Source organism: Lolium rigidum, chromosome 4, assembly GCF_022539505.1.
Source record: "Lolium rigidum isolate FL_2022 chromosome 4, APGP_CSIRO_Lrig_0.1, whole genome shotgun sequence".
Lineage (NCBI taxonomy): Eukaryota > Viridiplantae > Streptophyta > Magnoliopsida > Poales > Poaceae > Lolium > Lolium rigidum.
The window spans coordinates 70,221,326-70,233,591 of record NC_061511.1 but is presented as its reverse complement, the minus strand read 5'-3'; positions in this window follow the sequence as shown (position 1 = coordinate 70,233,591).

Sequence of the window (12,266 nt, the reverse complement as noted above, 5' to 3'; positions counted from 1 at the left end):
TAAGAGTCCCAATGCTAGTGCTATAAATTTGGCTTTCACAAAACATATTACAAATGCTCTCATAAAAGCTAGAGAAGAGAAACTAAAACTTGAAACTTCTATTCCTAGAAAACTAGAGGATGGTTGGGAGCCCATCATTAAAATGAGAGTCAAAGATTTTGATTGTAATGCTTTATGTGATCTTGGTGCAAGTATTTCGTTATGCCTAAAAAAGTCTATGATATGCTTGACTTGCCACCATTGAAAAACTCGTTATTTGGATGTTAATCTCGCCGATAATGCTAAAAAGAAACCTTTGGGGAAAGTTGATAATGTTCATATTATGGTTAACAATAACCTTGTCCCCGTTGATTTTGTTGTCTTGGATATTGAATGCAATGCATCTTGCCCCATTATATTGGGAAGACCTTTTCTTCGAACCGTTGGTGCTACTATTGATATGAAGGAAGGTAATATTAAATATCAATTTCCTCTCAAGAAAGGTATGGAACACTTCCCTAGAAAGAGAATGAAGTTACCTTATGATTCTATCATTAGAACAAATTATGATGTTGATGCTTCGTCTCTTGATGTTACTTGAGATACACTTTCGCGCCTAGCCGAAAGTCGTTAAAGAAAAGCGCTTATGGGAGACAACCCATGTTTTTATTACAGTATTTTTGTTTTATATTTGTGTCTTGGAAGTTGTTTACTACTGTAGCAACCTCTCCTTATCTTAGTTTTATGTTTTGTTGTGCCAAGTAAAGTCTTTGATAGAAAAGTAAGTACTAGATTTGGATTACTGCGCAGTTCCAGATTTCTTTGCTGTCACGAATCTGGGTCTATCTCCCTGTAGGTAGCTCAGAAAATTAAGCCAATTTACGAGCATGATCCTCAGATATGTACGCAACTTTCATTCAATTTGAGCATTTTCGTTTGAGCAAGTCAGGTGGCCTAATAAAATCCATCTTTACGGACTGTTCTGTTTTGACAGATTCTGTCTTTTATTTCGCATTGCCTCTTTTTCTATGTTGGATGAATTTCTTTGATCCACTAATGTCCAGTAGCTTTATGCAATGTCCAGAAGTGTTAAGAATGATTGTGTCACCTCTGAACATGTGAATTTTTATTATGCACTAACCCTCTAATGAGTTGTTTCAAGTTTGGTGTGGAGGAAGTTTTCAAGGATCAAGAGAGGAGTATGATGCAATATGATCAAGGAGAGTGAAAGCTCTAAGCTTAGGGATGCCCCGGTGGTTCACCCCTGTATATATTAAGAAGCCTCAAGCGTCTAAGCTTGGGGATGCCCAAGGCATCCCCTTCTTCATCGACAACATTATCAGGTTCCTCCCCTGAAACTATATTTTTATTCCGTCACATCTTATGCACTTTGCTTGGAGCGTCGGTTTGTTTTTGTTTTTTTGTTTTGTTTGAATAAAATGGATCCTAGCATTCACTTTATGGGAGAGAGACACGCTCCGCTGTAGCATATGGACAAATATGTCCTTAGGCTCTACTCATAGTATTCATGGCGAAGTTTCTTCTTCGTTAAATTGTTATATGGTTGGAATTGGAAAATGCTACATGTAGTACCTCTAAAATGTCTTGGATAATTTGATACTTGGCAATTGTTGTGCTCATGTTTAAGCTCTTGCATCATATGCTTTGCACCTATTAATGAAGAAATACTTAGAGCTTGCTAATTTGGTTTGCATATTTGGTTTCTCTAGAGTCTAGATAACATCTAGTATTGAGTTTTGAACAACAAGGAAGACGGTATGGAGTCTTATAATGTTTACCATATGTCTTTTATGTGAGTTTTGCTGTACCGTTCATCCTTGTGTTTGTTTCAAATAACCTTGCTAGCCTAAACCTTGTATCGAGAGGGAATACTTCTCATGCATCCAAAATACTTGAGCCAACCACTATGCCATTTGTGTCCACCATACCTACCTACTACATGGTATTTATCCGCCATTCCAAAGTAAATTGCTTGAGTTCTATCTTTAAAATTCCATCATTCACCTTTGCAATATATAGGTCATGGGACAAATAGCTTAAAAAACTATTGTGGTATTGAATATGTACTTATGCACTTTATCTCTTATTAAGTTGCTTGTTGTGCGATAACCATGCTTCCGGGGACGCCATCAACTATTCTTTGTTGAATATCATGTGAGTTGCTATGCATGTCCGTCTTGTCTGAAGCAAGAGAGATCTACCACCTTCATGGTTGGAGCATGCATATTGTTAGAGAAGAACTTTGGGCCGCTAACTAAAGCCATGATTCATGGTGGAAGTTTCAGCTTTGGACATATATCCTCAATCTCATATGAGAATAATAATTGTTGCCACATGCTTATGCATTAAAGAGGAGTCCATTATCTCGTTGTCCATGTTGTCCCGGTATGGATGTCTAAGTTGAGAATAATCAAAAGCGAGAAATCCAAAATGCGAGCTTTCTCCTTAGACCTTTGTACAGGCGGCATGGAGGTACCCCATTGTGACACTTGGTCAAAACATGTGCATTGCAAAGATCCGGTAGTCCAAGTTAATTAGGACAAGGTGCGGGCACTATTAGTATACTATGCATGAGACTTGCAACTTGTAAGATATAATGTACATAACTCATATGCTTTATTACTACCGTTGACAAAATTGTTTCATGTTTTCAAAATAAAAGCTCTAGCACAAATATAGCAATCGATGCTTTCCTCTTTGAAGGACCATTCTTTTTACTTTTATGTTGAGTCAGCTTCACCTATCTCTCTCCACCTCAAGAAGCAAACACTTGTGTGAACTGTGCATTGATTCTTACATACTTGCATATTGTACTTGTTATATTACTCTATGTTGACTATTATCCATGAGATATACATGTTACAAGTTGAAAGCAACCGCTGAAACTTAATCTTCCTTTGTGTTGCTTCAATACCTTTACTTTGATTTATTGCTTTATGAGTTAACTCTTATGCAAGACTTATTAATACTTGTCTTGAAGTACTATTCATGAAAAGTCTTTGCTTTATGATTCACTTGTTTACTCATGTCATTACCATTGTTTTGATCGCTGCATTCACTACATATGTTTACAAATAGTATGATCAAGGTTATGATGGCATATCACTTCAGAAATTATCTTTGTTATCGCTTTACCTGCTCGGGACGAGCGTAACTAAGCTTGGGGATGCTTGATACGTCTCCGACGTATCGATAATTTCTTATGTTCTGTGCCATATTATTGATAATACCTACATGTTTTATGCACACTTTATGTCATATTCGTGCATTTTCTCGGAACTAACCTATTAACAAGATGCCGAAGTGCCGCTTCTCGTTTTCTCGCTGTTTTTGGTTTCGTAAATCCTAGTAACGAAATATTCTCGGAATTGGACGAAACGAAGACCCAGGGGCCTATTTTTCCACGGAGCTTCCGAAGACCGAAGAACATACGAAGTGGGGCCACGAGGTGGCGACACCACAAGGCGGCGCGGCCTAGGGGGCCCGCGCCGCCCTATGGTGTGGCCCCCTCGTCGGCCCCCGACTCGCCCTTCCGCCTACTTAAAGCCTCCGTCGCGAAACCCCCGAGGCGAAAAACCACGATACGGAAAACCTCATCGAGACGCCGCCGCCGCCGATCCCATCTCGGGGGATTCTGGAGATCTCCTCCGCACCCTGCCGGAGAGGGGATTCATCTCCCGGAGGACTCTACACCGCCATGGTCGCCTCCGGAGTGATGAGTGAGTAGTTCACCCCTGGACTATGGGTCCATAGCAGTAGCTAGATGGTTGTCTTCTCCTCATTGTGCTTCATTGTTGGATCTTGTGAGCTGCCTAACATGATCAAGATCATCTATCCGTAATACTCTATGTTGTGTTTGTCGGGATCCGATGGATAGAGAATACCATGTCATGTTAATTATCAAGTTATTACATATGTGTTGTTTATGATCTTGCATGCTCTCCGTTACTAGTAGAGGCTCTGGCCAAGTTTTTACTTTTAACTCCAAGAGGGAGTATTTATGCTCGATAGTGGGTTCATGCCCGCATTGACACCGGGACAAGTGACGTAAAGTTCTAAGGTTGTGTTGTGCTCGTTGCCACTAGGGATAAAACATTGGCGCTATGTCCGAGGATGTAGTTGTTGATTACATTACGCACCATACTTAATGCAATTGTCTCGTTGTTAGCAACTTAATACCGGAGGGGTTCGGATGATAACCCGAAGGTGGACTTTTTAGGCATAGATGCAGTTGGATGGCGGTCTATGTACTTTGTCGTAATGCCCAATTAAATCTCACTATACTTATCATGTCATGTATGTGCATTGTTATGCCCTCTCTATTTGTCAATTGCCCGACCGTAATTTGTTCACCCAACATGCTTTTATCTTATGGGAGAGACACCTCTAGTGAACTGTGGACCCCGGTCCATTCTTTAATACTCGAAATACAAATCTGTCTGCAATACTTGTTTTTACTCGTTTTCTCTCGCAAACAATCATCTTCCACACAATACGGTTAATCCTTTGTTACGAGCAAGCCGGTGAGATTGACAACCTCACTGTTTCGTTGGGGCAAAGTACTTTGGTTGTGTTGTGCAGGTTCCACGTTGGCGCCGGAATCCCTGGTGTTGCGCCGCACTACATCTCGCCGCCATCAACCTTCAACGTGCTTCTTGGCTCCTCCTGGTTCGATAAACCTTGGTTTATTTCTGAGGGAAAACTTGATGCTGTGCGCATCATACCTTCCTCTTGGGGTTGCCCAACGAACGTGTGAAATACACGCCATCAATATGGTGATGAATAACAATCTGAACATAAACCTTGTTTCAATAGTTTCACTCAATAGCACAATAACAAGTAGAAATCAACAACGGGAGAGTTTCCCCTATCAAACAATCAAGATCAAACCCAAATTGTTGCAGCGGTGACGAGGTGCAGCGGTGGAGATGGCGGTGATGATGATGATGATGATGATGATGATGGAGATGATGTCCAGCTCGATGACGGTGACGATGGCGTCGATTTCCCCCTCCGGGAGGGAATTTCCCGGCAGATTTCAGCCTGTCGGAGAGCTCTTTTCTCTCTGGTGTTCTCCGCCCCGCAGAGGCGGCTGTGACTCTTCGCGACTATCCTATGGGGCTTAGGTTTTCGGGGCGAAGACGTACACGAAGAAAAGGAGGCGAGAGGGGGCTGTGGGCCCCCTCCTCACAGGGCAGCGCGGCCAGGCCTTGGGCCGCGCCGGCCTATGAGGTGGGCCCACCTCGGGTCCCCTCGGCTCCCCCTTCTGGCTCCCTTCGTCTTCTGGAAAAATAGGATTTTCATATAATTTCCGTCAACTGTTGATCTTCCGAAATATTGCATTCTGACGGTGCTCTTTCCAGCAGAATCCTGACTCCGGTGCGCGATCCTCCAATAATCATGAAACGTGCAAAATAGATGAAATAACATAAGTATCATCTCCAAATATGAAATATATCAATGAATAACAGCAAATTATGATATAAATTAGTGATGCAAAATGGACGTATCAGAGGCCTCTACATCGCCATGTCTTCATCCGAGGTGATGCGTGAGTAGTACTCCACGGGACCATGGGTCCATAGCAGTAGCTACATGGTTGTCCTCTCCTTGTTGTGCTTCATGTATAGATCTTGTGAGCTGCCTAACATGATCAAGATCATCTATTTGTAATTGCTACATGTTGGTTTGATGTGTATCCGATTTATAGAGAGATTGCTTTGGTTGAGATTATGTATTATGGTATTATGATCTTGCATGCTCTCCGTTTCTAGTAGATGCTATGTCCAAGTAGATGCTAGCGACTCCAAGAGGGAGTATTTATGCTCGATAGTGGGTTCATGCCTCTATTTAACCATGGAAAATGACCTTGTTCTCTACGGTTGTAGATGTGTTGTTGCTACTAGGGAGAAAACAGCGGTGTTCTATTCAAGGGTAGTTTCATCGTTTACTTTACACACATGGCTTAAAGAGATAGTCCGTTGCTTGCAACTTAATACTGGAGGGTGTCGCGGATGCAATCCTGAAGGTGGATTATTAGTCATAGATGTAGTTGGATTACGGTCTATGTATATTGTTGTAATGCCCGCATACTTTCATAGCATGTATTCTGCACTAACCATTAGCGTACAATCTCTGCTTGTCAATTGCCCATATGTAATTTGTTTACCCAGCATATTTATTTTATTGGGGAGGCGCCTCTAGTGAACTGTGGACCCCGGTCCTTCTTCTTTTAATTGCAATCTTCTACAGCATTTTTCTGTTCTGTTCTCCACAAACAATTCTTCTTCCACACGGTTCGTTTAATCCTTTGTTTTCAGCAAAACCAGTGAGCTTGACAACCTCGCTGAAAGTTGGGGACAAAGTACTTGGTTGTTTGTGTGCAGGTCTCCATGTTGCTGCTGACGCCGGCAGTGCGCCCTGCCACGAGTTGGTTCGCAACACCTCGGAAGAGAACTTTTTTCTCCTACTGGTCGATAAACCTTGGTTTCTTACTGAGGGAAAACTTTCTGTTGTGCTCATCATACCTTCCTCTTGGGGTTCCACTCAACATTGCGCATATATTATCCTTCATCAACTCCGCGCCCAGCATGTACTGCCTCTTCATCCCAATCATAAGCTTCACTTCAAAGCCATCTTTCCAATTCCAGAGCACCTCCATGAATTTTGTTCCGGCTATGCTGGCCTTCAACTTGTTAGAAAGGCTTGGGAATATTATTCCATGAAATTTCTCTCCTTTTGCCCTTTGTTCTTAAATTCTAGTAAACATATTTTTCCTATAATGCCGTGTTCTTGCATCATAATTGTTTTACTACATTAAAAGTAATATACTTGCATTAACAGTACTCTTCTTGGATTATTAACTATAATACCTAATTTTTTCTTGCATGGAAATGATGGGATAGAACCTTGCATCAACAATTGCATGGTTGAAAGATTCACATAAGTGGTTGTCTAGTGACTCACATTTGGAACCAACTAGAAAAAAATGCTCTTGCCCAGTGCACTCTCTCTGTTCTCATCATGTCCTTGGCACCTTCTGGTGTTTCATGTTCTAGCTTAGCTCTGTAGTAGTGAAATATTTCTCATTTGATGCTTTGGCAACGTCCCAAAACTTCTTCTGTCACTCATGTGCATTTTGCTTCTTCCTCCAGTTAGCGTATATGTGTCTAGCACACATTCTGTGCTCTGCTTTAGGTAGATAGTCCTTCATAGCATTTATGAGCCCCTTTTATTGATCAGAGATGAACACCCAACCATCTCCATTATTATTAATATTGAGATCTTTTACTAGCAGTCCAATAAACCATTTCCATGTTTCATTAGTTTCCATCTCAACCACTTCCTAAGCTAGCGGATACACTTGATTATTTTCATCTCTAGCAATGCCACACACCAGTTAGCCCTTCACAACTCCTTTAACGAAGAAATCATCCAGTCCTATGGCTTTCCTGTAGCCTTCCTTGAATCCTTCCTTCCGTGATTGGAATCAGACATAAAAACTCTGGAAAATGTTCTGATCCATGATGGTAGGATCTAAACATACAACCATAAAGCTTCCTGGGTAGCTCCTAAGAAACTCCTGCTGGTAATTAAAAAACCCTGGAGTATTCATTCTTCATTCGAGACGTGAATGTCTCCTTCACAAGCTTCTTGGCATGCTTGCATTTTGAAGGTGTCACATCAGCAAACATGGCATGCAGCACTGTTTCTTTCATACTCTCAATCTTCCACATTGGATTTGCTAATATGAAGTGCTCATATCTATGGGAAATAAATTTACCTGTCACCAGTCTATTGTATCTGTTTTGTCTACAATGATGAGCATCGCTGAAAGTGATAATCTGGACTCTTGAGCTTGTTGTTTTTGCTGCATACAGTAGCCAGAGAAAATTCTCCCAACCACACTTTGCCCTTACTCTATCACCCTCTGACTTCACAAATGATATGATTCTCTTGGTAACAAGTCCATATTACTTCAGGGCCTTGACTAGCTAATCCTTGCTTCTATACACCATAGTCAACATAAAGTGAGGAATTTTAGTGGTTATGTTGTACCTTGGGCATTTGCCTTTTCCTCCTCACAATTTGGCCATCTGAATCTTCATCATATGAGTAATATTAGTCTGATGAATCAAACACTACTAGGAAAAGGCCTAGCCGTAAGAATGGTGTCAGTGGCGCACACCTCTTTTGGTGCGCCACTACTAGTTAGCAGTGGCGCACCGAAAAGTGGTGCTCCACTGGTACAAAAATAGCAGTGGCGCATTGCTTTTCTGGTGCGCCACTACTAAAGGTCTGCCAGATCATACCCCTCCCCCAAACTTAGCAGTGGCGCACCCCTTAGTGGTGCTCCACTGCTAACAAATTACCAATAGCGCACTAGCTTTACATGTGCGCCACTACTATTTATAGGCTTAATTGATCACAACTGGTACACTTACTAATGGCGCATCGCACGTAGTGCTCCACTGATATTTAGAGTAGTTATAGCGCACTACTAGACGTGGTGCGCCACTCAGCTCCACCTTCCTTTCTCTCTCCAATAATTCTCTCACCGGTCTCCTCCTCTCTTCTCTCTCTGCACGTGGTTCCATCTTCCAATCCCTCTCCCACCGTAGCCAAAGTACACGCACACGAACTTGGCGTCGTCTTTACTAGGCATTCGAACCAGACAACCAGCAGCCTCCAGATCTCCTCGCCCCCCCTCCCATGGCCGTGCCCCCAGATCTCCTCGCCCCCAGATCTCGAGCGTGTGAAGAACGGCCGCTCCTTCTCCTCGACCAGCAGCCTCCTAGCAAGCCTCGGCCACATGGAATCCACCCAAAATCCCCTGCTCTTCTTCTTCTTCCCCAAAATCCCCTGCATCCATGGCTCCATCGTTCCATCAATTCAACCAAGGGCTCTGCGTGGCTTGATTCAATCGGAGCGGCCGGTGCTGTGCCGCCCTCCTGCATCTACGCAAGGAGCGCTCTCTTCTGGTTGTGCCCAGCACACCTAGTACTGGTCCTTCTTCCGCGCGCCCAAGGAGACGACCTCCACCGCCGCCGACCAGGAGAAGGAGCCCACATTCGTCGACATCTTCTACAGCCGCAAGGCCGGCCGAGACACCCTAGCAGCCTGGCTCCTCCCGCGCCCCCGTTCCTCCTCACCCGCAGCGCGTGGAGGAGCTCGCGCATCTTGCCGGTGGCGGCGCCGTGGAGTAGGTCCGGGAGCACGGGTGCCGCGAGGAGCATCATCGACGGGCGGTAGGTGGTGGCAGGGACGAGGGTCTCCGGCGGCGATGCGTTCCCTATGGGACTTGATTGCTTTTCATTTTTGTTTTTAGGGTGTTTTCTGTAAATATTCGTTGTAAATTTGTTTGAACTGCTCTATAAATAAATGTAAATTTATTTGAATTGCTCTGTAATATAATTAGTGTAATGTTATTACGACGACCTGTCCTGCATATTTTTCTTTTGTTTCCAACCATGGTGAACACTGGCGCACCGGAATGCTACGAGTGGCGCACATGCCCTTTTTTTTGTTTCGCTACTAATGTTAGCTGTGGCGCACTGCTAAAGCAACGGGTGGCGCACTTGTCCCTTCTTTTTATTTCCCTACTGATGTTAGTTGTGGCGCACTGTTAAAGGCAGTAGTGGCGCACCACCTAGTGCGCCACTGCTATTTGGATTACTAGTAGCGCACCACTAGTGCGCCACTGCTAACTGTTAGCAGTGGCGTGATATTAGTGGCGCACCATGATGTCTACGGGAGCTTCTATTCTTGTAGACAGTGTTGGGCCTCCAAGAGCAGAGCTTTGTAGAACAGCAGCAAGTTTCCCTTAAGTGGATCACCCAAGGTTTATCGAACTCAGGGAGGAAGAGGTCAAAGATATCCCTCTCATGCAACCCTGCAACCACAAAGCAAGAAGTCTCTTGTGTCCCCAACACACCTAATAGGTGCACTAGTTCGGCGAAGAGATAGTGAAATACAGGTGGTATAAATAAGTATGAGCAAGTGGCAACGGCACCGGAAAAGTGCTTTGCCCAGGACAAGTAAACAAGCAGTAGTAACGCAAGTAAAACAAGTAAACAAGCAGCGATAGCAGATATTTAGGAACAAGGCCTAGGGATTAGACTTTCACTAGTGGACACTCTCAACTTTGATCACATAACGAGAATAGATAAATGCATACTCTACACTCTCTTGTTGGATGATGAACACATTGCGTAGGATTACACGAACCCTCAATGCCGGAGTTAACAAGCTCCACAATTCAATGTTCATATTTAAATAACCTTAGAGTGCATGAAAGATCAATTCGACTAAACCAAGTACTAACATAGTATGCACACTATCACCTTCACACTATGTAGGAGGAATAGATCACATTAATACCATCATAGCAATAGTTAACTTCATAATCTACAAGAGATCATAATCATAGCCTACGCCAAGTACTAACACGGATGCACACACTGTCACCATTACACCGTGCAGGAGGAATAAACTACTTTAATAACATCACTAGAGTAGCACATGGATAAATTGTGATACAAAACACATTGCAATCATAAAGAGATATAAATAAGCACTTCACTATGCCATTCATAACAGCGAATAAGTATTCCGTGAAATATAGCCTAAGAGACCCACACGGTGCACACACTCGTCACCTTTACACACGTGGGACAAGGAGTCTCCGGAGATCACATAAGTAAAACCCACTTGACTAGCATAATGACATCTAGATTACAAGCATCATCATATGAATCTCAATCATGTAAGGCAGCTCATGAGATTATTGTATTGAAGTACATAGGAGAGAGATGAACCACATAGCTACCGGTACAGCCCCGAGCCTCGATGGAGAACTACTCCCTCGTCATGGGAGACAGCAGCGTTGATGAAGATGGCGGTGGAGATGGCAGCGGTGTCGATGGAGAAGCCTTCCGGGGGCACTTCCCCGTTCCGGCGGCGTGCCGGAACAGAGACTCCTGTCCCCCAGATCTTGGCTTCGCGATGGCGACGGCTCTAGAAGGTTTCTGTGGGTTTCGTTCTTCGTCATAGGGTTTTCGCGACGGAGGCTTTAAATAGGCGGAAGGGCAGCCTCGGAGGGGGCCTGGGGCCACCACACCATAGGGCGGCGCGGCCCCCCCTCTGGCCGCGCCGGGTGTGGTGTGGGGCCCCCGGGGCTTCCCTCCGGCGGCTCTCGGGTGTTCTGGATGGTTCCGGGAAAAATAGGAACCTGGGTCTTGATTTCGTCCGATTCCGAGAATATTTCGTTACTAGGATTTCTGAAACCAAAAACAGCAGAAAACAGGAACTGGCACTTCGGCATCTTGTCAATGGGTTAGTTCCGGAAAACGCATAAATATGACATATAATGTGCATAAAACATGTAGATATCACCAATAATGTGGCATGGAACATAAGAAATTATCGATACGTCGGAGACGTATCAGCATCCCCAAGCTTAGTTCTGCTCGTCCCGAGCAGGTAAAACGATAACAAAGATAATTTCGAAGTGACATGCCATCATAACCTTGATCATACTATTTGTAAACATATGTAGTGGATGCAGCGATCAAAACAATGGTAATGACATGAGTAAACAAGTGAATCATAAAGCAAAGACTTTTCATGAATAGTACTTCAAGACAAGCATCAATAAGTCTTGCTTAAGAGTTAACTCATAAAGCAATAAATCAAAGTAAAGGTATTGAAGCAACACAAAGGAAGATTAAGTTTCAGCGGTTGCTTTCAACTTGTAACATGTATATCTCATGGATAATTGTTAACATAGAGTAATATAACAAGTGCAATATGCAAGTATGTAGGAATCAATGCACAGTTCACACAAGTGTTTGCTTCTTGAGGTGGAGAGAGATAGGTGAACTGACTCAACATAAAAGTAAAGAGAATGGTCCTTCAAAGAGGAAAGCATCGATTGCTATATTTGTGCTAGAGCTTTTATTTTGAAAACATGAAACAATTTTGTCAACGGTATTAATAAAGCATATGAGTTATGTAAATTATATCTTACAAGTTGCAAGTCTCATGCATAGTATACTAATAGTGCCCGCACCTTGTCCTAATTGGCTTGGACTACCGGATCATTGCGATACACATGTTTTAACCAAGTGTCACAATGGGGTACCTCCATGCCGCCTGTACAAAGGTCTAAGGAGAAAGCTCGCATTTTGGATTTCTCGCTTTTGATTATTCTCAACTTAGACATCCATACCGGGACAACATGGACAACGAGATAATGGACTCCTCTT